This window comes from Sturnus vulgaris, chromosome 10, assembly GCF_052056855.1.
Source record: "Sturnus vulgaris isolate bStuVul1 chromosome 10, bStuVul1.hap1, whole genome shotgun sequence".
Lineage (NCBI taxonomy): Eukaryota > Metazoa > Chordata > Aves > Passeriformes > Sturnidae > Sturnus > Sturnus vulgaris.
In genome coordinates this window covers 25,562,894-25,588,235 of record NC_142252.1, presented here as the reverse complement: position 1 = coordinate 25,588,235, position 25,342 = coordinate 25,562,894, and the positions used below count along the sequence as shown (strand labels likewise).

At 47.9% G+C, this 25,342-nt stretch overlaps 2 long non-coding RNA genes across 2 annotated transcripts; one reads left to right on the top strand and one right to left on the bottom strand.

The window, feature by feature from the left end:
- Positions 1-15,554: 15,554 nt before the first annotated feature.
- On the bottom strand, positions 15,555-18,639 carry LOC148222737 (uncharacterized). The gene is made up of 3 exons (XR_015805857.1): positions 18,193-18,639; positions 17,433-17,531; positions 15,555-15,928 (listed from the first exon to the last, which is right to left on the bottom strand). It is a non-coding gene; the product is annotated as an uncharacterized LOC148222737 (long non-coding RNA).
- Positions 15,642-17,091, top strand: LOC148222738 (uncharacterized). The gene is made up of 2 exons (XR_015805859.1): positions 15,642-15,808; positions 16,125-17,091. It is a non-coding gene; the product is annotated as an uncharacterized LOC148222738 (long non-coding RNA).
- Positions 18,640-25,342: the final 6,703 nt, after the last annotated feature.

Genomic DNA, 25,342 nt, shown 5'->3' with positions numbered 1-25,342 from the left:
TCGCACCCGTGGGATCGGTGTCGGCGTCGTGCGCAGGCATCCCACTAGAGCGAGCGGGCTCCTTGCTGTGCCCCCCTCCTTTTGCAGCCAGAGTTAGAAGGTCGGGGAGCGACACCCGAGCCGCCATCTTGGGAGAGGCAGGCGCGCAGTACCGCGCTCTGCCCACAGGGTGGCGCTTGGGAGACAGGCAAGGGATGGAATCAAGGAGTGTCCCAATCCTTGAGGAAATCCCCCGGAATGAACGCCCCAAAAAACCCCGACCAGAACTGACAAACCTCCTGCCTCTGTACGAGTGCAAAGGGTGTGCAAGGAGTGTGCAAATAGTGTGCATTAGCAATCGATCGGCAGGCATTGGAAAGCGATCGCCGATCTAATCGATCGGCAGGCGCGATCAATCGATCGCCGAGCTAATCGATCGGCAGGCATTAGCAATCGATCGCCGATCTAATCGATCGGCAGGCGCGATCAATCGATCGCCGATCTAATCGATCGGCAGGCATTAGCAATCGATCGCCGATCTAATCGATCGGCAGGCATTAGCAATCGATCGCCGATCTAATCGATCGGCAGGCGCGATCAATCGATCGCCGATCTAATCGATCGGCAGGCATTAGCAATCGATCGCCGATCTAATCGATCGGCAGGCGCGATCAATCGATCGGCAGGCATTACCAATCGATCGCCGATCTAATCGATCGGCAGGCGCGATCAATCGATCGCCGATCTAATCGATCGGCAGGCATTAGCAATCGATCGCCGATCTAATCGATCGGCAGGCGCGATCAATCGATCGCCGATATAATCGATCGGCAGGCGCGATCAATCGATCGCCGATCTAATCGATCGGCAGGCATTAGCAATCGATCGCCGATCTAATCGATCGGCAGGCGCGATCAATCGATCGCCGATCTAATCGATCGGCAGGCATCAGCAATCGATCGCCGATCTAATCGATCGGCAGGCGCGATCAATCGATCGCCGATCTAATCGATCGGCAGGCATTAGCAATCGATCGCCGATCTAATCGATCGGCAGGCGCGATCAATCGATCGCCGATCTAATCGATCGGCAGGCATTACCAATCGATCGCCGATCTAATCGATCGGCAGGCGCGATCAATCGATCGCCGATCGAATCGATCGGCAGGCATTAGCAATCGATCGCCGATATAATCGATCGGTAGTCGTGATCAATCGATCGCCGATCTAATCGATCGGCACGCATTAGCTATCGATCGCCGATCTGATTTTTCCCGCCATTTTTCATGGATTTTTTCCCCCATTTCTTACTGATTTTTCCCCAATTTTTCATGCATTTTTTCCCGCAATTTTCGTGGATTTTTTCCCATATTTTCCCCATTTCTCACTGATTTTTTTCCCCCATTTCTCAATGATTTGTTTCCCATATTATCAAAGATTTTTTTTTCCCATTTCACCATGATGTTTCCCCCATTTCTCACTGATTTTTTCCCCCATTTCTCACTGATTTTTTCCCCCCATTTTTCCATGGATATTTCCCGATTTTCCCCCCCATTGCTCACTGATTTTTGCCCCCATTTCTCTCTGAATTTTCCCCCCATTTTCCATGCATTTTTCCCCCCATTAATCACTGATTTTTTTTCCCCATTTATCACTGATATTTGCCCCCATTTCTCTCTGAATTTTTCCTTCCATTTTTCATGCATTTTTCCGCCCATTAATCACTGATTTTCTCCCCATTTATCACTGATTATTGCCCCCATTTTTCACTTATTTTTTCCCCACAGCATCGGCCACCACAGCACGAGCAACAACAGCTCGCTCTGTTCCCGCCATTGCCCATGGATTGTTTGCCTGTTTTCCATGGATTTTTTCCCCATTTCTCACTGATTTCCCCCCCCCCCATTTCTCACTGAATATTCCCCCATTTTTCATCGACTTTTCCCCCATTTACCACTGATTTTTCCCCCATTTCTCGCTGATTTTGTCCCAAATTTTCCCCCATTTCTCATTGATTTTTTTCCCTGTTTCTCACTGATTTTTCCCCCATTTCTTAATGACTTTTCCCGCCATTCGTCACGGATTTTTTCCCCCATTTCTCAATTATTTTTTCCCCCACTTTTCCCCGTTTCTCACTGATTTATTCCCCCATTTTTCATGGATTTTTTTTCCCCCATTTCTCACTGATTTTTTTCCCCATTTTTCAAAGATTCCCCCCCCGTTTTTCACTGATTTTTCTCCATTTCTCACTGATTTTCCCACCATTTTTCATGTGGTTTTTTTCCATTTCTCACTGATGTTTTACCCCATTCTTATTCCCATTCTCATAGCTCTATTTTATATTTATACATATTCTTATATTTGCATTATTTCTGTTATACACTAGATTTTTCATAGATATTTGCTACTTATATTTCATTATATTTTACATGTATACCAATCTATTTCTATTCTTTATATTTTATTTTTATATTAGCTATAAAAACCGTGCCTCTACCCAAATAAAAAGCATTTAAACATTCCTTTTAGACTATATTTAGGTATTTTTTATGGTTCTGTTTTTCATGCATTCTACACCCACCCCTCCCTGTCAATGTTCTGGCACCCACCATGACCCCCCCCCCCCCCCCCCCCCCATGCCCGACTCACCTGCTCCTCCAGCGCAGCCCGGCTCCCTTTCCCAGGGACCTTGGGGTGCCCCAAACCACGTCGGAGCCCCCAGTCTCCACACCCTCCCCCTCCGTAGGGAACGGGAATGGGATGGGGAGCACACAGGACAAGAAAGGAACACAAAAGACACACTGGACAGAGAGAAGAAAAGCGCTGGAAGCTGGATATGAGGATGAAAGTGGAGCAGCAACAAACCTCAGGACTCTTGACTAGAGAGTGTGGCTGCTGAACGTCTCAAAAAAAAACCCCAGCTCCAACACAACATGCTGTGCTCACGGCTCGGCCTGGGACTCGTCAGTGAACATCTCTCTCTTGCCAGGGCCATAAAGCCCCCGAGAAAACACGAGGTGAGGTTGATGTGCTCCGGCTTTGCTCCTGCTCAGCCCTAACCCCAGCCCCTGCTGCCAGTGAGCACCCTGATCTCTGAACCTCTTCTCAGCTTGTTTGTACGCTTCCAAATTCCTTCCTCTTTCTTCAAGCTTCATCTGTTTCCTGGCATTGGGAGAATGACAAGTGTTTAGCACAGCGCAATGAATACAACAGTCTCATTTTCAGAAGACACAACTGAACGAGAACCGACAGCAGCACTGCTTCGAGACAATCTGGGCACACGTTTCCCTTCCAGCAATCTGAGCGTTCTTTTGTGTCACGCCTGAAATCCTGAAAATGGTTTTTTGAGAAAAATTATCCATAACTAGAAAACAATCAAACCAAATAAATAGAACCCCTAGGATATAATAACAGCCCATATACTACAACACTCCAATTCTAATATTAATAAGAAAACAGAAATTAGCTACACAGCATTACCTCAAACAAACACTACATACTGGCAAGAATCAAAGCCACCACAAAATAATTCAAAAACTACCCTATGCCTTATGCTACAGGCTAGAATGCCATCGGCAAACCTTATCAAGGTATCCTTTAAAAACAACGCCCCACCAAAAACAAAAACAACACAAAACGCCATTCAAGAACTCCCTTATCAACACCTGAATGAAAAAACATGGCATTAGATAAATAGACCATAGCCCTTATCATACACCATCTACAAACAAAATAAAGCTATACCATACATCCTCGAAAACCACCTTCAAAGCACGACATTAGAAAAAAAAACTTTCCAGAATTAAAAGCTGTATCTAACAAAAGCCGTCTGATAAAATTAACAACCAAGCCCCCACCATCAGAGCTGCCCCTACTAAACTCCCCATCGTACATATGAAAAATCAGTTTTAAAAACCTACTTCAATTCATTCTGCCTCAAATACAAAGCCATCCAGAAAGTTACCTTCACTCAAAAACAAAAGCGCACGTAGTAAATAACATTAAAAAATAAATCAGCACACTACACACCACAAGCATAAAATATTGAATTAAAACCAAAAATACCCCTATTCATTAAAGAGCCCAGCCGCAAGCTATATTTAACTATAACTTCGTGCAAACGTACACATATCATTAAAATAGATTTCTTTCAGAATACAACTGATGATCTAAAATAGTAAAATGTCCGAGAACGATATTATAATAGGATATCCTCGATCATCCTCCCGCAAATTCTCTCCACTGTATTGTCCGACACACACCGGAAAAAAAAATCCAGTTTTTACTTTTTTCAGCTAACTTCTCATTTATTAGCTGAGAGGAATGTTGAATTTGTCTTTACAAATGAGCTGTGGATCAGCCTGTAGATAAGGCTAGCACTGAGAGATAAAAGAAACAATGGGATGGATTCCACTGATTGATGAATGGAAAGAGATAGTTGCCTTTACAAACAAACTGCAGGGCTGCTGATAAATGAAATTGGATATCGAAAGATGAAAGAAGCAACGGGGGGAAACTATGAATTCTATAAGAATTAAAAATTAAAAGGGAGGGTTATACATTAGAGGGGAATTTCAGGTATCAGGCGTTCCGGGAAGTCTGTGCCTCTCAAGTACCTCAGCCAATGGGAAAAGAGAGAGGGAAATGCGGCCGGGAAAATAGGATAAAAAGGAGGCTGCGTCCTCCAAAAATTTGAGAGATCCCAGGGGAATGTCCGATGGCCTCTCCCTTTATTCGAATAAAGCAAAAAGGACTCCTCTGTTTCCTTTTTGGACATAAACCGCTGGTGTTTGTGGATTAATTTTCCTGACATTTAGCAACATATTGTTAAAAAAAAAAAAAAAAAAAAAAGTGATCCAGAAGAGGGCAACATTGACAGCCATTCCAAGACAGGATGAACAAATGCTTTCACATTGACAGAGGATGCTGCGATGTTCTGAGAACAGAAGATAGAATAAAATAAAGGAAGATGATGTTACAAGACAGAAAAGGGTAAAATAAAAGGAGTACCTGAGACTGGGGGGCGGGGGGGAAGAAAATGGGGAAATATTAATTGCTACACACTAGGTACAAATGCTTTTTACAAGTAATTTATGAGAAGCAAACTAAAAGCGTCTTACTGCTGCTAGTGATATCATGCTCCAAGCTCTGCTAATAATTCCTATTTCTAGCAATAGTTAAATTGAACTCACTACATTCCAACTATTTTTCTGCTTGTTTAGATGGCAGATCCGTTTGGAACACACCTTCGTATAGCAAATTCTATGCCCAGGTAGGGACCTCTCAGTTCTTCCATAAAACATTTTCTTCTGCATTATGGCAAGCCTTTGTTTTAGCTTGACAGCTTTCTTGAAACTTAAATTTACGCATGTATCCAAAGACATTTGCAATTCCAGAAATCGGTAGGCACATAATATGGAAAGTAAATAACATTCTCGAGAGGGAGTTGCTTTGTTACTGAGGGGATGAAAAGCAAGGCTAGAGCTAGTAGAACTACCCAAGAAATTGGACTTAACGCAGCTTTTACAAGGCTCAAAGTAGCCATACCGAGATGTTTGAGCTAAAAGCCCCAGTTACCAGACTTACAGGCCTAATAGTTATCACCACACCACATTCCCTGGTTGCAGTATTTTTAACAGCAGTGCAGAACGCTACTGAAAATTATTTTTAGGTTGAATTGTTCTCTCCCCTCACTGCCTGTGTAGCTGTTAGAGGCTTCCAGGAGGCTGGGGAAGCAGACTGCTGGTTTCACTTCCAGACAGGTCACTTCCGTGGTCTGCTGGAGGGCACTTTGAAGCCCGTGTCCTTTTCTTGCTCTATTGTATCTGACAACTTTCCTCCCCCACGTCTGTTTTTTAGCGGGCAGCATTTTTGGAGGGCCAGTCAAAGACCTCAGGCTCCGAGAGAATTCGTCTGCTTTGCTCTGTTTATGTGTGCAACAGATGGGAGCAGCAACTAAGTCAAGTAGTAACTTCTGAGCTGCCCAGTTATCAGTAAACCAAAATATTCTTTTGTGACTCTCGCCAGACGAACATATCATCCTATCCGAGTCACACACTGCCCCTCTGGCATTTTCCAGTCAGACAAAGAATTCCTGGCCCCTTGCATGAACCTCAGCTCTCCACCTTGTTCCAGAAAGAGTTCTAGATCCAAGGCCCAGTGAGCCAGCTACCCTTTGCTGCCCTGAGCAGTATGGAAACAGCCAAGCCCCAGCCCTGCAGCCCTGCCTAACTCGCCTTTGCCTCCCAAACCTGAACCTTTTCCTTGGCTGTGGCATCCTCACTCATGCAATCCTGAAGACAAAAATCTGATTTGGCAGGTGAGGCCGTTTCTAACGCAAAAGCTTCACCAAGGTTTCTCTTCCAACTTCAGCCTTAAACAGTCCTGTCCTCCTCAGACAGCCCCCACCTCCAGCCTTTAGCTGTAAATACTTACTGGTTTATAGCTAATGCTTGCCACCCCTCAAAATTAAGTCTTTTGATATGCATTTACATCCCTCCCTAACCATGTCCTCAGCACCCTTCCCAAACTCAGCCTCATCTCCAGGCCTAGAACCTCTCCCTAGGTGAGGGACTGTCCTCGGGTAGGAGTGCTGACAGACCTGTGCATGAGCCCAGCTGCAGAGCCCGTGCTAATCCCAGCCCAGCTCTAGCCTTTAAACCCACTGGGGCTTTGGTACTGGAGGCCCAGTTACAGTAACCCCTGTGGCCGTTCCGCTTCCAGGCCATCTGTGAGTTGTGATCCCCCACCCTACACCACTTTGGTGAGAAATGCATTCCTTTCTTACAATAAAGTTTTCATTTTATGTCTAAATTCAAGCATTCCGAGAAAACGTGTAGCAATTATATCAAGACAGACATGACAGGCACCAACATTAGTCTTTCATTACACACTTTTCATGCCTTCTCTCCACAGATTTCTTTGAGGCAACTCTGACTCCTTTTCTCACAGGCAGCTCCACACAGCACCGACTCCTCCTCTCCTCTGTACGACTGGCTAAACCCCAGCCTGTCCCTTCCCCAGCCACCTGAGCCTGTCTGTCCCACACACAGCATCCTCTCACCTTGTCCATCCCTTGCACGGCCACGTGTCCCTTCCTCCTCGCAGCACAGCCAGCAGGCTCCAGCCCACACTGCAGCAGGCTCTGCACCTCCAGCTGGAGCTGTGCTTAGTGAAACTGGCAGCCAGCTGACCCACGCTTTTATAACAACCAGCCTCACTGGGCAGGCAAGGCTGTTTCCACTCCTTGCTAATCAGTACAGCTGTAACTCGTTGGCAACTAGTGCCTTCTGCACTATCCTTACAAACTATTCTCCTACAGAAATGGACCGGAATTCCGCGGGGATTTTCCGGGGATTCCGGGGGGATTTTCCGGGGATTCCGGGAGGATTTTGTCGGGAATTCCGGGGGGATTTTGTCGGGGATTCCGGGGGGAATTTCTGGGGGATTCCGGGGGGATTTTATCGGGGATTCCTGGGGGATATTCCCGGGGATTCCGGGGGGATTTTATCGGGGATTCTGGGCATATTTTCTCGCGGATTCCGGGGGGATTTTCTCAGGGATTCCGGGGAGATTTTATCGGGGATTCCGGGGGGATTTTTCCCGGGAAATGCGGGGGGCTTTTTCCCCGCGATTCCAGGGGGATTTTCCAGGGGATTCCAGGGGGATTTTATCGGGGATACCTGGGGGATTTTCTAGGGGATTCCTGGGGGATTTTCCCGGGGATTCCGGGGGGATTTTCACTGGGATTCCGGGGCGATTTTCTCAGGGAATTCCGGGGGATTTTCTCGGGAATTCCGGGAGGATTTTCCCGAGTATTCCGGGGGGATTTTCCCGAGTATTCCGGGGGGATTTTTTCGGGGAGTCCGGGGGGATTTTCCCGGGGATTCCGAGGGGATATTCCCGGGGAATTCCGGGGGGATTTTCCAGGGGTTTCAGCGAGGAATTTCCAGGGGAATTCCCGGTGGATTTTCCAGGGGATTCCGGGTGGATTTTCTCGGGGATTCCGGGGGGATTTTCCCGAGTATTCCGGGGGGAATTTTTCGGGGAGTCCGGAGGGATTTTCCCGGGGTATCCGGGGTGATTTTACGAGGAATTCCGGGGGGATTTTCCCGAGTGTTCCGGGGGATTTCCTCGGGGATTACGGGATGATTTTCTCGGGCAATTCCGGGGGATGTTCTCGGGTATTCCGGGGCCATTATCTCGGTGATTCCGGGGAGATTTTCTCGGGGATTCCGAGATTATTTTCCCGGGGAATTCATGGGGGTTTTCCCGGGGATTCCGGGGGGATATTCGCGGGGATTCCGGGGGATTTTCATGGGGATTCCGGGGTATTTTCTCCTGGATTCCGGGGAATTTTCCGTGGATTCCTGGGGGATTTTGCCGAGTATTTCGGGAGAATTTTCTCGGGGATTCCGGGGTGATTTTCCCGGGAAATTCCGGGGGATTTTCTCGGGGATTTTCTCGGGGGATTTTTTCGGGGAGTCCGGAGGGATTTTCCCGGGGATTCCGGGGGGGTTTTCTCGGCGATACCGGGGGGATATTCTCGGGGATTCCGGGATGATTTTCCCGGGGAATTCCAGGGGATGATTCCGGCGATTCCGGGGGGATTTTCTCGGCGATTGCGGGGGGATTTTCTCGGGGATTCCGGGGGGATTATCCCGGGGAATTCTAGGAGATTTGCCCGGGGATTCCGAGGGATTTTCAGGGGAATCCGGGGGGATTTTCTCGGGGATTCAGGGGGGTTTTTCTCGGGGATTCAGGGGGGATTTTCCAGGGGATTCCGGGGGGATTTTCTCGCGTATTCCCGGGGCATTTTCCTGGAGATTCCAGGGGGATTTTATCGGGGATTCCGGGGGGATTATCCAGGGGATTCCGGGGGGTTTTTCCAGGGGATTCCGGGCATATTTTCCCGAGTATTACGGGCGAATTTTCTCGGGGATTCCGGGGAGATTTTCTTGGGGATTCCGGGGGGGCTTTCACAGGGATTTCTGGGGGATTTTCGCGTGGATTCCGGGGGGATTTTCTCGCGGATTCCGGGGGCTATTTTCCCGGGGATTCCGGGGGAAATTTCTCGGGGAGTCCGGGGGGATTTTCTAGGGGAATTCCGGGGGATTTTCTCGGGGATTCTGGGGGGATTTTCCCGGCGATTCCGGGTTGATTTTCCCGGGGACTCCGGAGGGATTTTCCCGGGGATTCCGGGGGGGTTTTCTCGGCGATACCGGGGGGATATTCTCGGGGATTCCGGGATGATTTTCCCGGGGAATTCCAGGGGATGATTCCGGCGATTCCGGGGGGATTTTCTCGGCGATTGCGGGGGGATTTTCTCGGGGATTCCGGGGGGATTATCCCGGGGAATTCTAGGAGATTTGCCCGGGGATTCCGAGGGATTTTCAGGGGAATCCGGGGGGATTTTCTCGGGGATTCAGGGGGGTTTTTCTCGGGGATTCAGGGGGGATTTTCCAGGGGATTCCGGGGGGATTTTCTCGCGTATTCCCGGGGCATTTTCCTGGAGATTCCAGGGGGATTTTATCGGGGATTCCGGGGGGATTATCCAGGGGATTCCGGGGGGTTTTTCCAGGGGATTCCGGGCATATTTTCCCGAGTATTACGGGCGAATTTTCTCGGGGATTCCGGGGAGATTTTCTTGGGGATTCCGGGGGGGCTTTCACAGGGATTTCTGGGGGATTTTCGCGTGGATTCCGGGGGGATTTTCTCGCGGATTCCGGGGGCTATTTTCCCGGGGATTCCGGGGGAAATTTCTCGGGGAGTCCGGGGGGATTTTCTAGGGGAATTCCGGGGGATTTTCTCGGGGATTCTGGGGGGATTTTCCCGGCGATTCCGGGTTGATTTTCCCGGGGACTCCGGGGGATTTTCTCGGGGATTTCTGGAGGATTTTCCCGGGGATTCCGGGCGGATTTTCTCGTGGATTCCGGGAGGATTTTCTCTTGGATTCCGGGAGGATTTTCCCGGGGAATTCCGAGGGATTTTCTCGGGGATTCCGGGGAGATTATCCCGGGGATTCCGGGGAGATTTTCTGGGGGATTCCTGGGGGATTTTCTCGGGGATAGCGGACGGATTATCACGGGGATTCCGGGATGAGTTTCTCGGGGAATTCAGGGGGATTTTCCAGGGGATTCCGGGGGGATTTTCCCGGGGAATTCCGGGGGATTTTCTCGGGGATTCCGGGGGGTTTTTCCCGGGGATTCCCGGGGATTTTCTCTCGGATTTTTTCCCCAATTTTTCAAGCATTTTTTCCCGCAATTTTCCTGGATTTTTCCCAAATTTTCCCCATTTCTCACTGATTATTTTCCCCATTTCTCAATGATTTTTGCCCCAATTTATCAAAGATTTTTTTTCCCCATTTCTCACTGATGTTTTTCCTCATTTTCCCCCCATTTCTCACTGATTTTTATCCCCCATTTTTCAATGATTTTTCCCCATTTCTCTCTGATTTTTTCCCCATTTCACCATGATGTTTTCCCCATTTCTCACTGATTTTTCCGTTGATTTTTCATGGATTTTTCCACCCATTTTTCGTGGATTTTTTCCCCATTTTTCCCCATTTCTCACTGATTTTTTCCCCCATTTATCACTCCTTTTTCCCCATTTTTCCCCATTTCTCACTGATTTTTTCCGCCATTTTTCATGGATGTTTCCCCCAATTTTCATGGATATTTCCTGATTTTCCCCCCCATTTCTCACTGATATTTGCCCCCATTTCTCTCTGAATTATTCCCCCCATTTTTCATGCATTTTCCCGCCCATTAATCACTGATTTTTTCCCCATTTCTCACCGACTTTTCCCCCCATTTCTCACTGATTTTTATCCCCCACTTCTGACTGATTTTTCCCAATTTTTCGTTGATCTTTTTCCCCATTCCTCACCGATTTTTCCCCCATTTCTCTCTGATTTTTCCATCATTTTTCATGGTTTTTCCCCCCCATTTCTCACTGATTTTACCCCCTTTCTCACTGATTTTATTAATGTTTGTATTTCTATTTCTATTTCTATTTATATTTATTATTATTGTTTTGCATGTTTATGTTTATGTTTATGTTTATGTTTATATCTATGCAGGTTAACGTTTGTGCATGTTTATGTCTATGTTTATATTTATGCATATTTATTTTTATGCCGGCGAACGCGGGCAGGCGTTTTATGTAAACGCCTATCCGCCGGGGTCCTAGAGAGGCCGCCATCTTGAGCGTGTCGGGACTCTCAAAATGGCGCCTCGGGCGGCACCCCGGCTGACCTGCCAAAAATGGCGGCAGAAAGGGCGGGAAAAAATCAGGACCCCGGTGTGTAGGCATAAGATGCCTGATTACATCGCCGACGCCGATCCGCTCGCCGACAATTTTCCCGGATGTTTCAGAGCGTGCCGACAACGGCCGCGCGGTCCGCGGTGCCGCGGGCGTGAGGGCGCCGGCGGGCGCGGGCAGGCGTTTTATGTAAACGCCTATCCGCCGGGGTCCTAGAGAGGCCGCCATCTTGAGTGTGTCCGCACTCTCAAAATGGCGGCTCGGGCGGCACCCCGGCTGACCTGCCAAAAATGGCGGCAGAAAGGGCGGGAAAAAATCAGGACCCCGGTGTGTAGGCATAAGATGCCTGATTACATCGCCGACGCCGATCCGCTCGCCGACAATTTTCCCGGACGTGTCAGAGCGTGCCGACAACGGCCGCGCGGTCCCCGGTGCCGCGGGCGTGAGGGCGCCGGCGAGCGCGGACAGGCGTTTTATGTAAATGCCTATCCGCCGGGGTCCTAGAGAGGCCGCCATCTTGAGCGCTGCCGCACGGCTGGGTCCCGGCCCGCGGGCCCTTCCGCCATCCTGAGAGGGGCACTGTGCAGTACCCGCCCGTGTCCACACGGCGGCAGCACTGCCGCCCAACTCAGCCCGGCACTGCCGCCCTGTCAGGGACAGACAGAGAAGGGAGAGAGTTCCATGCACCAGAGTCCCCACCCGTCATAAAATCCTCTCAATGAACGCCCCAAAAAAACCCCGACCCAAACTAAAAATGCCCTGCCTCTGACCAAATGAAAAAAAAACCTTTTATATATATAAATCATCTATTTTTTAATATTTAATTTCTAGTCATAATCTAGACATATTTCATATATTCAATTTAATTGCTATTCTATTTATCATATATACAATATTATTTTATTATTCATTATATACATAGATTTATATTACTAATGTTATTTCTATTTTATCTATATCCATCTATATTTGGAGGTTCATAGTTTTTAATATTATTTCTTTAAAAGCTCTGCCTCTAACCAAATAGAAACAAAAAACTCGATTATTTTAAATTCTATTTGAATATATTTTTCTATTTAGTTTTCATATTTATATCTGTAGATTTATATGTCTATATTGTGTATTCTATATTTATATACTATTTAATGTAGTTTTTACTAGTATATTAATATACTAGATGCTATTTACATTCTATTATAACATACTATTTAATATAACATATTAAAATCGATAAATTATTTCTATTACATACTACATACATGTATTTTATATTTATATTTTTTCTATATATTTATACTTACATATATATATGCATATATAGTTATAATAATTTTATGTCAGTATCTATTTTTGCATATTTGTATATTTTTGCCTATATTATTTTCAAAAAACCCTCCTCTAACCAAATAAAAACCAATAAAACATTCCTTTTAAAGTCTGAATATTTATATATTTCTATTTTCATAACATAATATAATGTAATGTAATATATTTATATATTGGTTTCTTATATTTGCTTCTATATTTTTATTCTTTATCTTTTCTATTTACAGTATCTATAAAAAAACCCTACCTCTATCCAAACACAAGCCAATAAAACATTCCTTTTAGACTATATTTAGCTATTTTTTAAGGTTCTGTTTTTCATGCATTCTACACCCACCCCTCCCTCTCAATGTTCTGGCACCCACCATGACCCCCCCCCCATGCCCGACTCACCTGCTCCTCCAGCGCAGCCCGGCTCCCTCTCCCAGGGACCTTGGGGTGCCCCAAACCACGTCGGAGCCCCCCTCAGCCTTTTTTCCTCACCCCAAAGAAGGCACAGAACGACTCCTTTAATGAAGTTGTTTTAACAATTGTAAGGCTAGAGCTTTTGGTATCCACTGCTTGCCATCCCTTGTAAACCAATTTTTTTCTTCTTTCTTCTGCAGCTTAATAAACCTCTTTTTTTCCCCATAGTTTTCCAAATGCATGTATTACCGCATATGCATATTTAGAATCAGTAAATATATTTAATGTCTTGTCCTGCTATAATTCACAGGCTCTCACAAGCGTGTGCAGCTCTGCTGTCTGAGCTGACCAGGTGGCTGGTAACCTCCCCCCTTCCTTTAATTGCTTTCCATTCACGATAGAGTATCCTGTAAATCATGAAGAATGGGGGGAAAAATCAGTGAGAAATGGGGAAAAAAATCCCTGAAGAATGGGGGGAAAAATCAGTGAGAAATGGGGAAAAGTGGGGGAAAAATCCGTTAGAAATGGGTGGGGAAATTCCATGAAAAATGGCGAAAGAAATCAGTGAGAAATGGGGAAAAATGGGTAAAAAATCAGTGCGAAATGGGGGGGGGGGAAATCAATGAGAAATCGGGGAAAAACATAAGTAAGAAACGGGGGGGAAAAGTCCATGAAAAATGGGGAAAAATCAGTGGGAAATGGGGATAAATCTGGAAAAAATCCATGAAAAATGGGGGAAAATATCAGTGAGAAATGGGGGAAAATGGGGAAAAAGTCAGTGAGAAATGGGGAAAAATCAGTGAAAAACGGGGGCAAAACTCCATGAAGAATGGGGAAAAAAATCAGTGAGAAATGGGGAAAAAAATCCCTGAAAAATGGGGGAAAATATCAGTGAGAAATGGGAAAAAATGGGGAAAAAAATCATTGATAAATCGGGGGAAAAATCAGTGTGAAAGGGGGGGGAAAATCGGGATCGGGGACGTGGACCGGGACTGGGATCGGGGACCGGGACGGGGAAATGGGACAGGGACCGGGATCGCGGACGGGGACCTGGGACAGGGACCGGAACCGGGATCGGGGACGGGGACTGGAGACAGGGACCGGGACCGGGATTGGGGACTGGGACCAGGACCGTGATCGGGTTCCGGGACGGGGAACTGGGACTGGGACCAGGATCGGGGACCGGAACCGGGGACTGGGACCGGGACCAGGACTGGGGACGGGGACTGGGGACAGTGACCGGGACTGCAATCGGCACCGCCCCCCGAACCGCTCCCGGAACCGCTCCCCGGGCTACCCCGGCACGGCGACCGGGAACGCCCCCGGCACCGCCCCCGGTGCCGCCCCCGGCACTGCCCCGGCACCGCCCCGGGTAGCGCCCCCGGCACCGCCCCCGGGGCGGGCCGCCGAACGCACGCGATGACGCGCGGGGGGGCGGGACGGCGCGGGGCGGTGACGCGCTTCATGCCAGGAGCAGGGCCCGGGTGCGACGAAGACGGGAGCGGGCCGACCCGATACCGCGCGGGGCCGCGGGCCCGGCGGAGCCCGGCCCGCTGGGTAGGGGCCGCCAATGGCACCGGGGCTTCTGCTTCGGCTTCTGTCCGTGTCGGCGGGGAGGCCCCAGCCAGCGGTGCCCCTCTCCCTCGGCGACACGGGCGTGGAACTCGGCATCGGGCGCTGCATCGCCGCGGACAGCAGGGGGCGCACGGGTACCGATACTGCCATGGGGCCCGGCGCTGCTCTCCTGCTCCGCCGCCAGGCGGCGCTGCGCTGCCGTCCTGCCGCGCCTCCGGGCACGCTCGGTTTCCTCGGGACCCCGGGCCCCGCCTGTCCCGCCGCTGCGGAGGCGGGGGATGCTTTATGGGACTGCCCGAGCTGGCAGTGCCGGGTCTGGGGCGTTGGGGCGCGCCTTGGGGGGCTGCGGGTGCGCTCGTTTCCTCTTCTGCATGGCCTTCTGTGTGAGCATCTCTCGTTGCGACTGCTCTTGGAGAGTCAAACCCCTCCTCCTAAGTGGTCTCACTTAGGCTCACTCAGGAGCCTGGCAGGGTGAGTTTTGTTTCACAGGGGAAAGGGCCACTGGTCGTGTCCAGAGACCTGTGCACCCAGCCAGGTTTCTGCCTGATAAAATTCCAAATGGATGAGGATTTCTCCCAGCCCCAAGCTGCCCCCACCTGTAACCCTGGCTGCCTTTGGGGTGCCCAAAGCCTCCTCTGTGCAGATCTCAGGAACCTGGGAGGGGTGAACAATGTTGCACAGGGAAAAACCCCACAGATTTTATCTCCGGGCCTGGGGCCAGGAGCAGGCATTTGCGTGCTATAATTCCAGAAGGAGCACGGTGTCTCCCAGACCCAAGCCGCATCCAGCTGTGACCCAGCTGCTCTTGGAGTGCCAAAAGCCTCCTCGTAGCTGATCTCAGGAACCCTGGAAGGGTGAGTTTGGTTTCACAGGGAAAAGGCCTCCGTTTGTGTCCAGAGATCAATAAGGGACTCTGCTTTCCTCTAGTTCTCCTTCCTGTTTTCACCTGGGCTACAAGGATGGGCATGGCCTGTATTTCTCATATCAAAGTGATGTTACTAAATTTGTCCAGAAGTTCTGATTGTTATTTTTATTAGTAGTAGTAATTTTCTGATAGAAAACACTCTCATTTTGCCTTTCCCACGTTGTTTCCAGGTGCTGCCAGGATGGACATCTGTGGTCTCAGACAGTGATTCCCGAGGAGCAAGGAAAGCCTTTTCCTCACCTGCACAGTTCAGGTGGATGGGACAGAATTGGTGTGGCCTGACAAGGCAGGAAAAGCTGTCTGTGTTCTGGAGTGCCTTGAAAGCTTTCTCCGTCAGGTTTGGAAGGGGTTTCTCTTTGGGATTTCTTGTGATGCAGCACCACGGGTATCCCTTTGTGCCAAGTCCAGTGCTAAAGGATTGAAGAACTGACAAGTGGGGTCTGGGATGAAAATGCCTCTAATAAAATTAAGCAAAGAATACAATAAGAGAATGAGCATCCTTTTAATAGTTAGGAATAAAAATGCTGGAAAAGGGCACTCTGAATTGGTGTCACTTGTCATGGATAAAACCCCAGAGTGAGGAATCAGAGCAGAAGTTGAGAGCTGGAATCCTTCTGCAGTCGACTTAATTTTCTTTTCCTCCTCTCTTTCAGGACAGGAAGAATCACGACTCTCCTGGCATCTTTGCCAAGAGCTGTGGTGTTTGATCAGCCAAAGCCCAGAGGCTTCAGCACCAGAGGTCTGAGCCTGGAGGGCTCCTGGTGCTGCCCGTGCTGTGGGCTATGTCAGAGGATGCAGGGTTCCTCTTTGCCTCCTGCTGGGATTAACTGCCATGGGAATGTGGATCTGGGTGAAACTCCAGCTCTCCTGGTGTTCAGGGGAGCAAGGTCTGAGGGACTCCTCTCTGGGGATGTGCGGTGAAGGACTGAATAGTGTGGAAGGAGAGTATTTATAAACTGTATCACTGTTTCTCCCAAAATTGGGGTGGAGCACTGATGGGGGCGGTTGGGTTTGGTCTGGGCCGGTTATTCTTTGTGCAATTTTTAATTCTCTTGTATGATTTACTGTCCGGTATCTTTCTAACAAAAGCTGACATAAATTTAGATTAAGGATTAGAACTTGGGTCCATTCATTGCAAACATTTGACAAGGCTGGAGGACTGGGGTGGTGACTGCTCTCAGGAAAGGTTACTTATTAATACTGTGTCAGATTTCCCGCAGTGACTGTCAGGCCTGCATGGCTGTGAGTTCGTGCTCTTCTCACTGGGGAAATAAGTTCAGCAAAATTAGAAATGTTAGAAAAATCCAGCCAAAAATTCCACCTCTGTACCCCCTAAGTTTTCCCAGTTTTTCCCAGCTAGGAGCTGCACAGAAGTCAGGCAGGGGAAGTGACAACAGGGAACAGCTGAAAAATTCAAAGGCACAAAGAGGAAAGGGGAAAGGTTTCAGAAAACAATTCTATGGTCTAAGAATAATTTCTGATTCCCTACTGAGAAGAACACGAACTCACAGCCATTCAGGCCTGACAGTCCCCTGCAGTGAGAGCTCAGCACACATCCACAGAGGCAAGTCCAGCATCTTAAATGAAAAAATAAAAATAAAAACCAGAAGAAAAAGGTGATTTCTTTGCTTCAGAGTTATTTCAAGTTCTTAAAGCCCAAGCAACATTTGCTCTTGATTTTGGTTGGGTGAATCATGAGCAGTGGGCACGGGTCATGCCATTCATTGAGCAGAAAACCCGGGGTCATTTAGAGGGGACACAAGAACTGTTTGTGTAGCGACCTCGGGCTGCAGAGGGGCAGGAGAAAGGCCAAGGGAGCTCCCTGGGGCCACCAGGGCCTGTGGGGAACAGAATGGACGCTTGGATGACCAGTGGAGGTGAGGAGTGGATCTGAGTTCATCTACAGGGAAATAAGGAGGGGATACTCTGGAGTGAAAAGCTGAGGTGATGAGTTCACCCACCTGGGCACGAGTTGTGTTTGCACAAAGTGGGACCAGAGGTGAAGGTCAATCCAAAGTCGATCCTGCTTGACCTCTGAATTCCAGGATAAGTTTTACAAGCTGCCAAATGAGGGAGTAAAAATACACAAAAATGAAACCGAGAGCATTCATGAGGTTCCTGGGAGTCCATTACACTGTTGTCATAGAATTCTTAATGAGTTTTGAGCTTTTAATGACAACAATTCAGTACTTTCTTTGGATTATTCACTGTGTAGGATTTGGGGTTTATCTGGATTTTAAAGGCGTCGTGGTGGCCCTGACACTGCTCAGGAGCTGGTAGGAAAAGCAGGGTCAGAGCTCCTGGCAGGCACAGGGTGTTTTTCCCAGAGTGGACTGTGGAGGAATTGTTTGGGCCTTGGATTGTCCCTCTGGGTGATGCCAGTTGCTGTGATTTGTGTAATTCCATACATTTAACTCCCAATACTTCCCAGCCCAGGAGCTTGAGCTGACAGGGCAGCACACAGATTGTTCTCTGTGCTGTGCCCCGATTTGGGGTTGGCTGTCAGCTTTGCTAGCTCCCGTGAATTATGCCCATAGCCCCGAATTCCCTGCTCAATTCCCACTGCCATAACCTCACAGCGCCTCATGGAGTGGGGATATACTGTGGCAGGAAGCTCAGCAGCATCGGCACAGGGACAGGTGTATATTCCAAAGAATTTGCTGTTTCAAACCCTCATCCCCCAGCCCCGCCGATGTCCCTGGGGGCACTTGACAGAGTTACCTGGATTTCAGCTGATTTCACCCCCCGAGCTCGGGCTCCAGGTGATCTTTTCAAGCAGGAGAAGGCAGGGGCCGGAGGCGCTCGTGGCCCGTGCCGAGGCAGTCCCTGGGGCCACGAGAGGACATCTCTCCCTGCAGAATTTCAGTTCTTTCCAGAGCCTCAGCAGTGACAGAGGACAAAGAGGAAGATGAGGAGGAGGAAGAAGGGGGAGAGGGTTTGAGAGGAGGGGAAGCCCAAATCCGTGCTGTGTGCGGAGCTCCGACAGCACGCTGCAGCCCGCAGCTCAGTGTGAGCACGGGGCAGAGGAGGCGATTTCTGGGCATTCAATCACCCTGAGGCGGGCCCGGCACCGCCCCTGCAGCACCGTCCCCAGCACAGCTCGGTACCGCTCCGGGATCACCCGGCCCCGCCCCCGGTGCCGCCCGGGACCACTGGGGACCGCCCCTAAAGCACCGCCCCGGCCCCGCCCGGTCCCGTCCCCGGGACCTCCGTGCCCCGCCTCGCCAAGCCCCGGCTCCGCCCCGAGCCTGCCCGGGCTGCGCCGGGACCATCGCTGGCGGCCCCGCCCCTCTCCCCCGGGCCGAAGCGGGCTGAAGGAGATGTCCGCACGATTGGAAACGCCAGGAAACGCCGCCGAAAATCGCACCCGTGGGATCGGTGTCGGCGTCGTGCGCAGGCATCCCACTAGAGCGAGCGGGCTCCTTGCTGTGCCCCCCTCCTTTTGCAGCCAGAGTTAGAAGGTCGGGGAGCGACACCCGAGCCGCCATCTTGGGAGAGGCAGGCGCGCAGTACCGCGCTCTGCCCACAGGGTGGCGCTTGGGAGACAGGCAAGGGATGGAATCAAGGAGTGTCCCAATCCTTGAGGAAATCCCCCGGAATGAACGCCCCAAAAAACCCCGACCAGAACTGACAAACCTCCTGCCTCTGTACGAGCGCAAAGGGTGTGCAAGGAGTGTGCAAATAGTGTGCATTAGCAATCGATCGGCAGGCATTGGAAAGCGATCGCCGATCTAATGGATCGGCAGGCGCGATCAATCGATCGCCGAGCTAATCGATCGGCAGGCATTAGCAATCGATCGCCGATCTAATCGATCGGCAGGCGCGATCAATCGATCGCCGATCTAATCGATCGGCAGGCATTAGCAATCGATCGCCGATCTAATCGATCGGCAGGCATTAGCAATCGATCGCCGATCTAATCGATCGGCAGGCGCGATCAATCGATCGCCGATCTAATCGATCGGCAGGCATTACCAATCGATCGCCGATCTAATCGATCGGCAGGCGCGATCAATCGATCGCCGATCTAATCGATCTGCAGGCATTAGCAATCGATCGCCGATATAATCGATCGGTAGTCGTGATCAATCGATCGCCGATCTAATCGATCGGCACGCATTAGCTATCGATCGCCGATCTGATTTTTCCCGCCATTTTTCATGGATTTTTTCCCCCATTTCTTACTGATTTTTCCCCAATTTTTCATGCATTTTTTCCCGCAATTTTCGTGGATTTTTTCCCATATTTTCCTCATTTCTCACTGATTTTTTTCCCCCATTTCTCAATGATTTGTTTCCCATATTATCAAAGATTTTTTTTTCCCATTTCACCATGATGTTTCCCCCATTTCTCACTGATTTTTTCCCCCATTTCTCACTGATTTTTTCCCCCCATTTTTCCATGGATATTTCCCGATTTTCCCCCCCATTGCTCACTGATTTTTGCCCCCATTTCTCTCTGAATTTTCCCCCCATTTTCCATGCATTTTTCCCCCCATTAATCACTGATTTTTTTTCCCCATTTATCACTGATATTTGCCCCCATTTCTCTCTGAATTTTTCCTTCCATTTTTCATGCATTTTTCCGCCCATTAATCACTGATTTTCTCCCCATTTATCACTGATTATTGCCCCCATTTTTCACTTATTTTTTCCCCACAGCATCGGCCACCACAGCACGAGCAACAACAGCTCGCTCTGTTCCCGCCATTGCCCATGGATTGTTTGCCTGTTTTCCATGGATTTTTTCCCCATTTCTCACTGATTTCCCCCCCCCCCCCATTTCTCACTGAATATTCCCCCATTTTTCATCGACTTTTCCCCCATTTACCACTGATTTTCCCCCCATTTCTCGCTGATTTTGTCCCAAATTTTCCCCCATTTCTCATTGATTTTTTTCCCTGTTTCTCACTGATTTTTCCCCCATTTCTTAATGACTTTTCCCGCCATTCGTCACGGATTTTTTCCCCCATTTCTCAATTATTTTTTCCCCCACTTTTCCCCGTTTCTCACTGATTTATTCCCCCATTTTTCATGGATTTTTTTTCCCCCATTTCTCACTGATTTTTTTCCCCATTTTTCAAAGATTCCCCCCCCGTTTTTCACTGATTTTTCTCCATTTCTCACTGATTTTCCCACCATTTTTCATGTGGTTTTTTTCCATTTCTCACTGATGTTTTACCCCATTCTTATTCCCATTCTCATAGCTCTATTTTATATTTATACATATTCTTATATTTGCATTATTTCTGTTATACACTAGATTTTTCATAGATATTTGCTACTTATATTTCATTATATTTTACATGTATACCAATCTATTTCTATTCTTTATATTTTATTTTTATATTAGCTATAAAAACCGTGCCTCTACCCAAATAAAAAGCATTTAAACATTCCTTTTAGACTATATTTAGGTATTTTTTATGGTTCTGTTTTTCATGCATTCTACACCCACCCCTCCCTGTCAATGTTCTGGCACCCACCATGACCCCCCCCCCCCCCCCCCCCCCATGCCCGACTCACCTGCTCCTCCAGCGCAGCCCGGCTCCCTTTCCCAGGGACCTTGGGGTGCCCCAAACCACGTCGGAGCCCCCAGTCTCCACACCCTCCCCCTCCGTAGGGAACGGGAATGGGATGGGGAGCACACAGGACAAGAAAGGAACACAAAAGACACACTGGACAGAGAGAAGAAAAGCGCTGGAAGCTGGATATGAGGATGAAAGTGGAGCAGCAACAAACCTCAGGACTCTTGACTAGAGAGTGTGGCTGCTGAACGTCTCAAAAAAAAACCCCAGCTCCAACACAACATGCTGTGCTCACGGCTCGGCCTGGGACTCGTCAGTGAACATCTCTCTCTTGCCAGGGCCATAAAGCCCCCGAGAAAACACGAGGTGAGGTTGATGTGCTCCGGCTTTGCTCCTGCTCAGCCCTAACCCCAGCCCCTGCTGCCAGTGAGCACCCTGATCTCTGAACCTCTTCTCAGCTTGTTTGTACGCTTCCAAATTCCTTCCTCTTTCTTCAAGCTTCATCTGTTTCCTGGCATTGGGAGAATGACAAGTGTTTAGCACAGCGCAATGAATACAACAGTCTCATTTTCAGAAGACACAACTGAACGAGAACCGACAGCAGCACTGCTTCGAGACAATCTGGGCACACGTTTCCCTTCCAGCAATCTGAGCGTTCTTTTGTGTCACGCCTGAAATCCTGAAAATGGTTTTTTGAGAAAAATTATCCATAACTAGAAAACAATCAAACCAAATAAATAGAACCCCTAGGATATAATAACAGCCCATATACTACAACACTCCAATTCTAATATTAATAAGAAAACAGAAATTAGCTACACAGCATTACCTCAAACAAACACTACATACTGGCAAGAATCAAAGCCACCACAAAATAATTCAAAAACTACCCTATGCCTTATGCTACAGGCTAGAATGCCATCGGCAAACCTTATCAAGGTATCCTTTAAAAACAACGCCCCACCAAAAACAAAAACAACACAAAACGCCATTCAAGAACTCCCTTATCAACACCTGAATGAAAAAACATGGCATTAGATAAATAGACCATAGCCCTTATCATACACCATCTACAAACAAAATAAAGCTATACCATACATCCTCGAAAACCACCTTCAAAGCACGACATTAGAAAAAAAAACTTTCCAGAATTAAAAGCTGTATCTAACAAAAGCCGTCTGATAAAATTAACAACCAAGCCCCCACCATCAGAGCTGCCCCTACTAAACTCCCCATCGTACATATGAAAAATCAGTTTTAAAAACCTACTTCAATTCATTCTGCCTCAAATACAAAGCCATCCAGAAAGTTACCTTCACTCAAAAACAAAAGCGCACGTAGTAAATAACATTAAAAAATAAATCAGCACACTACACACCACAAGCATAAAATATTGAATTAAAACCAAAAATACCCCTATTCATTAAAGAGCCCAGCCGCAAGCTATATTTAACTATAACTTCGTGCAAACGTACACATATCATTAAAATAGATTTCTTTCAGAATACAACTGATGATCTAAAATAGTAAAATGTCCGAGAACGATATTATAATAGGATATCCTCGATCATCCTCCCGCAAATTCTCTCCACTGTATTGTCCGACACACACCGGAAAAAAAAATCCAGTTTTTACTTTTTTCAGCTAACTTCTCATTTATTAGCTGAGAGGAATGTTGAATTTGTCTTTACAAATGAGCTGTGGATCAGCCTGTAGATAAGGCTAGCACTGAGAGATAAAAGAAACAATGGGATGGATTCCACTGATTGATGAATGGAAAGAGATAGTTGCCTTTACAAACAAACTGCAGGGCTGCTGATAAATGAAATTGGATATCGAAAGATGAAAGAAGCAACGGGGGGAAACTATGAATTCTATAAGAATTAAAAATTAAAAGGGAGGGTTATACATTAGAGGGGAATTTCAGGTATCAGGCGTTCCGGGAAGTCTGTGCCTCTCAAGTACCTCAGCCAATGGGAAAAGAGAGAGGGAAATGCGGCCGGGAAAATAGGATAAAAAGGAGGCTGCGTCCTCCAAAAATTTGAGAGATCCCAGGGGAATGTCCGATGGCCTCTCCCTTTATTCGAATAAAGCAAAAAGGACTCCTCTGTTTCCTTTTTGGACATAAACCGCTGGTGTTTGTGGATTAATTTTCCTGACATTTAGCAACATATTGTTAAAAAAAAAAAAAAAAAAAAAAAAAGTGATCCAGAAGAGGGCAACATTGACAGCCATTCCAAGACAGGATGAACAAATGCTTTCACATTGACAGAGGATGCTGCGATGTTCTGAGAACAGAAGATAGAATAAAATAAAGGAAGGTGATGTTACAAGACAGAAAAGGGTAAAATAAAAGGAGTACCTGAGACTGGGGGGCGGGGGGGAAGAAAATGGGGAAATATTAATTGCTACACACTAGGTACAAATGCTTTTTACAAGTAATTTATGAGAAGCAAACTAAAAGCGTCTTACTGCTGCTAGTGATATCATGCTCCAAGCTCTGCTAATAATTCCTATTTCTAGCAATAGTTAAATTGAACTCACTACATTCCAACTATTTTTCTGCTTGTTTAGATGGCAGATCCGTTTGGAACACACCTTCGTATAGCAAATTCTATGCCCAGGTAGGGACCTCTCAGTTCTTCCATAAAACATTTTCTTCTGCATTATGGCAAGCCTTTGTTTTAGCTTGACAGCTTTCTTGAAACTTAAATTTACGCATGTATCCAAAGACATTTGCAATTCCAGAAATCGGTAGGCACATAATATGGAAAGTAAATAACATTCTCGAGAGGGAGTTGCTTTGTTACTGAGGGGATGAAAAGCAAGGCTAGAGCTAGTAGAACTACCCAAGAAATTGGACTTAACGCAGCTTTTACAAGGCTCAAAGTAGCCATACCGAGATGTTTGAGCTAAAAGCCCCAGTTACCAGACTTACAGGCCTAATAGTTATCACCACACCACATTCCCTGGTTGCAGTATTTTTAACAGCAGTGCAGAACGCTACTGAAAATTATTTTTAGGTTGAATTGTTCTCTCCCCTCACTGCCTGTGTAGCTGTTAGAGGCTTCCAGGAGGCTGGGGAAGCAGACTGCTGGTTTCACTTCCAGACAGGTCACTTCCGTGGTCTGCTGGAGGGCACTTTGAAGCCCGTGTCCTTTTCTTGCTCTATTGTATCTGACAACTTTCCTCCCCCACGTCTGTTTTTTAGCGGGCAGCATTTTTGGAGGGCCAGTCAAAGACCTCAGGCTCCGAGAGAATTCGTCTGCTTTGCTCTGTTTATGTGTGCAACAGATGGGAGCAGCAACTAAGTCAAGTAGTAACTTCTGAGCTGCCCAGTTATCAGTAAACCAAAATATTCTTTTGTGACTCTCGCCAGACGAACATATCATCCTATCCGAGTCACACACTGCCCCTCTGGCATTTTCCAGTCAGACAAAGAATTCCTGGCCCCTTGCATGAACCTCAGCTCTCCACCTTGTTCCAGAAAGAGTTCTAGATCCAAGGCCCAGTGAGCCAGCTACCCTTTGCTGCCCTGAGCAGTATGGAAACAGCCAAGCCCCAGCCCTGCAGCCCTGCCTAACTCGCCTTTGCCTCCCAAACCTGAACCTTTTCCTTGGCTGTGGCATCCTCACTCATGCAATCCTGAAGACAAAAATCTGATTTGGCAGGTGAGGCCGTTTCTAACGCAAAAGCTTCACCAAGGTTTCTCTTCCAACTTCAGCCTTAAACAGTCCTGTCCTCCTCAGACAGCCCCCACCTCCAGCCTTTAGCTGTAAATACTTACTGGTTTATAGCTAATGCTTGCCACCCCTCAAAATTAAGTCTTTTGATATGCATTTACATCCCTCCCTAACCATGTCCTCAGCACCCTTCCCAAACTCAGCCTCATCTCCAGGCCTAGAACCTCTCCCTAGGTGAGGGACTGTCCTCGGGTAGGAGTGCTGACAGACCTGTGCATGAGCCCAGCTGCAGAGCCCGTGCTAATCCCAGCCCAGCTCTAGCCTTTAAACCCACTGGGGCTTTGGTACTGGAGGCCCAGTTACAGTAACCCCTGTGGCCGTTCCGCTTCCAGGCCATCTGTGAGTTGTGATCCCCCACCCTACACCACTTTGGTGAGAAATGCATTCCTTTCTTACAATAAAGTTTTCATTTTATGTCTAAATTCAAGCATTCCGAGAAAACGTGTAGCAATTATATCAAGACAGACATGACAGGCACCAACATTAGTCTTTCATTACACACTTTTCATGCCTTCTCTCCACAGATTTCTTTGAGGCAACTCTGACTCCTTTTCTCACAGGCAGCTCCACACAGCACCGACTCCTCCTCTCCTCTGTACGA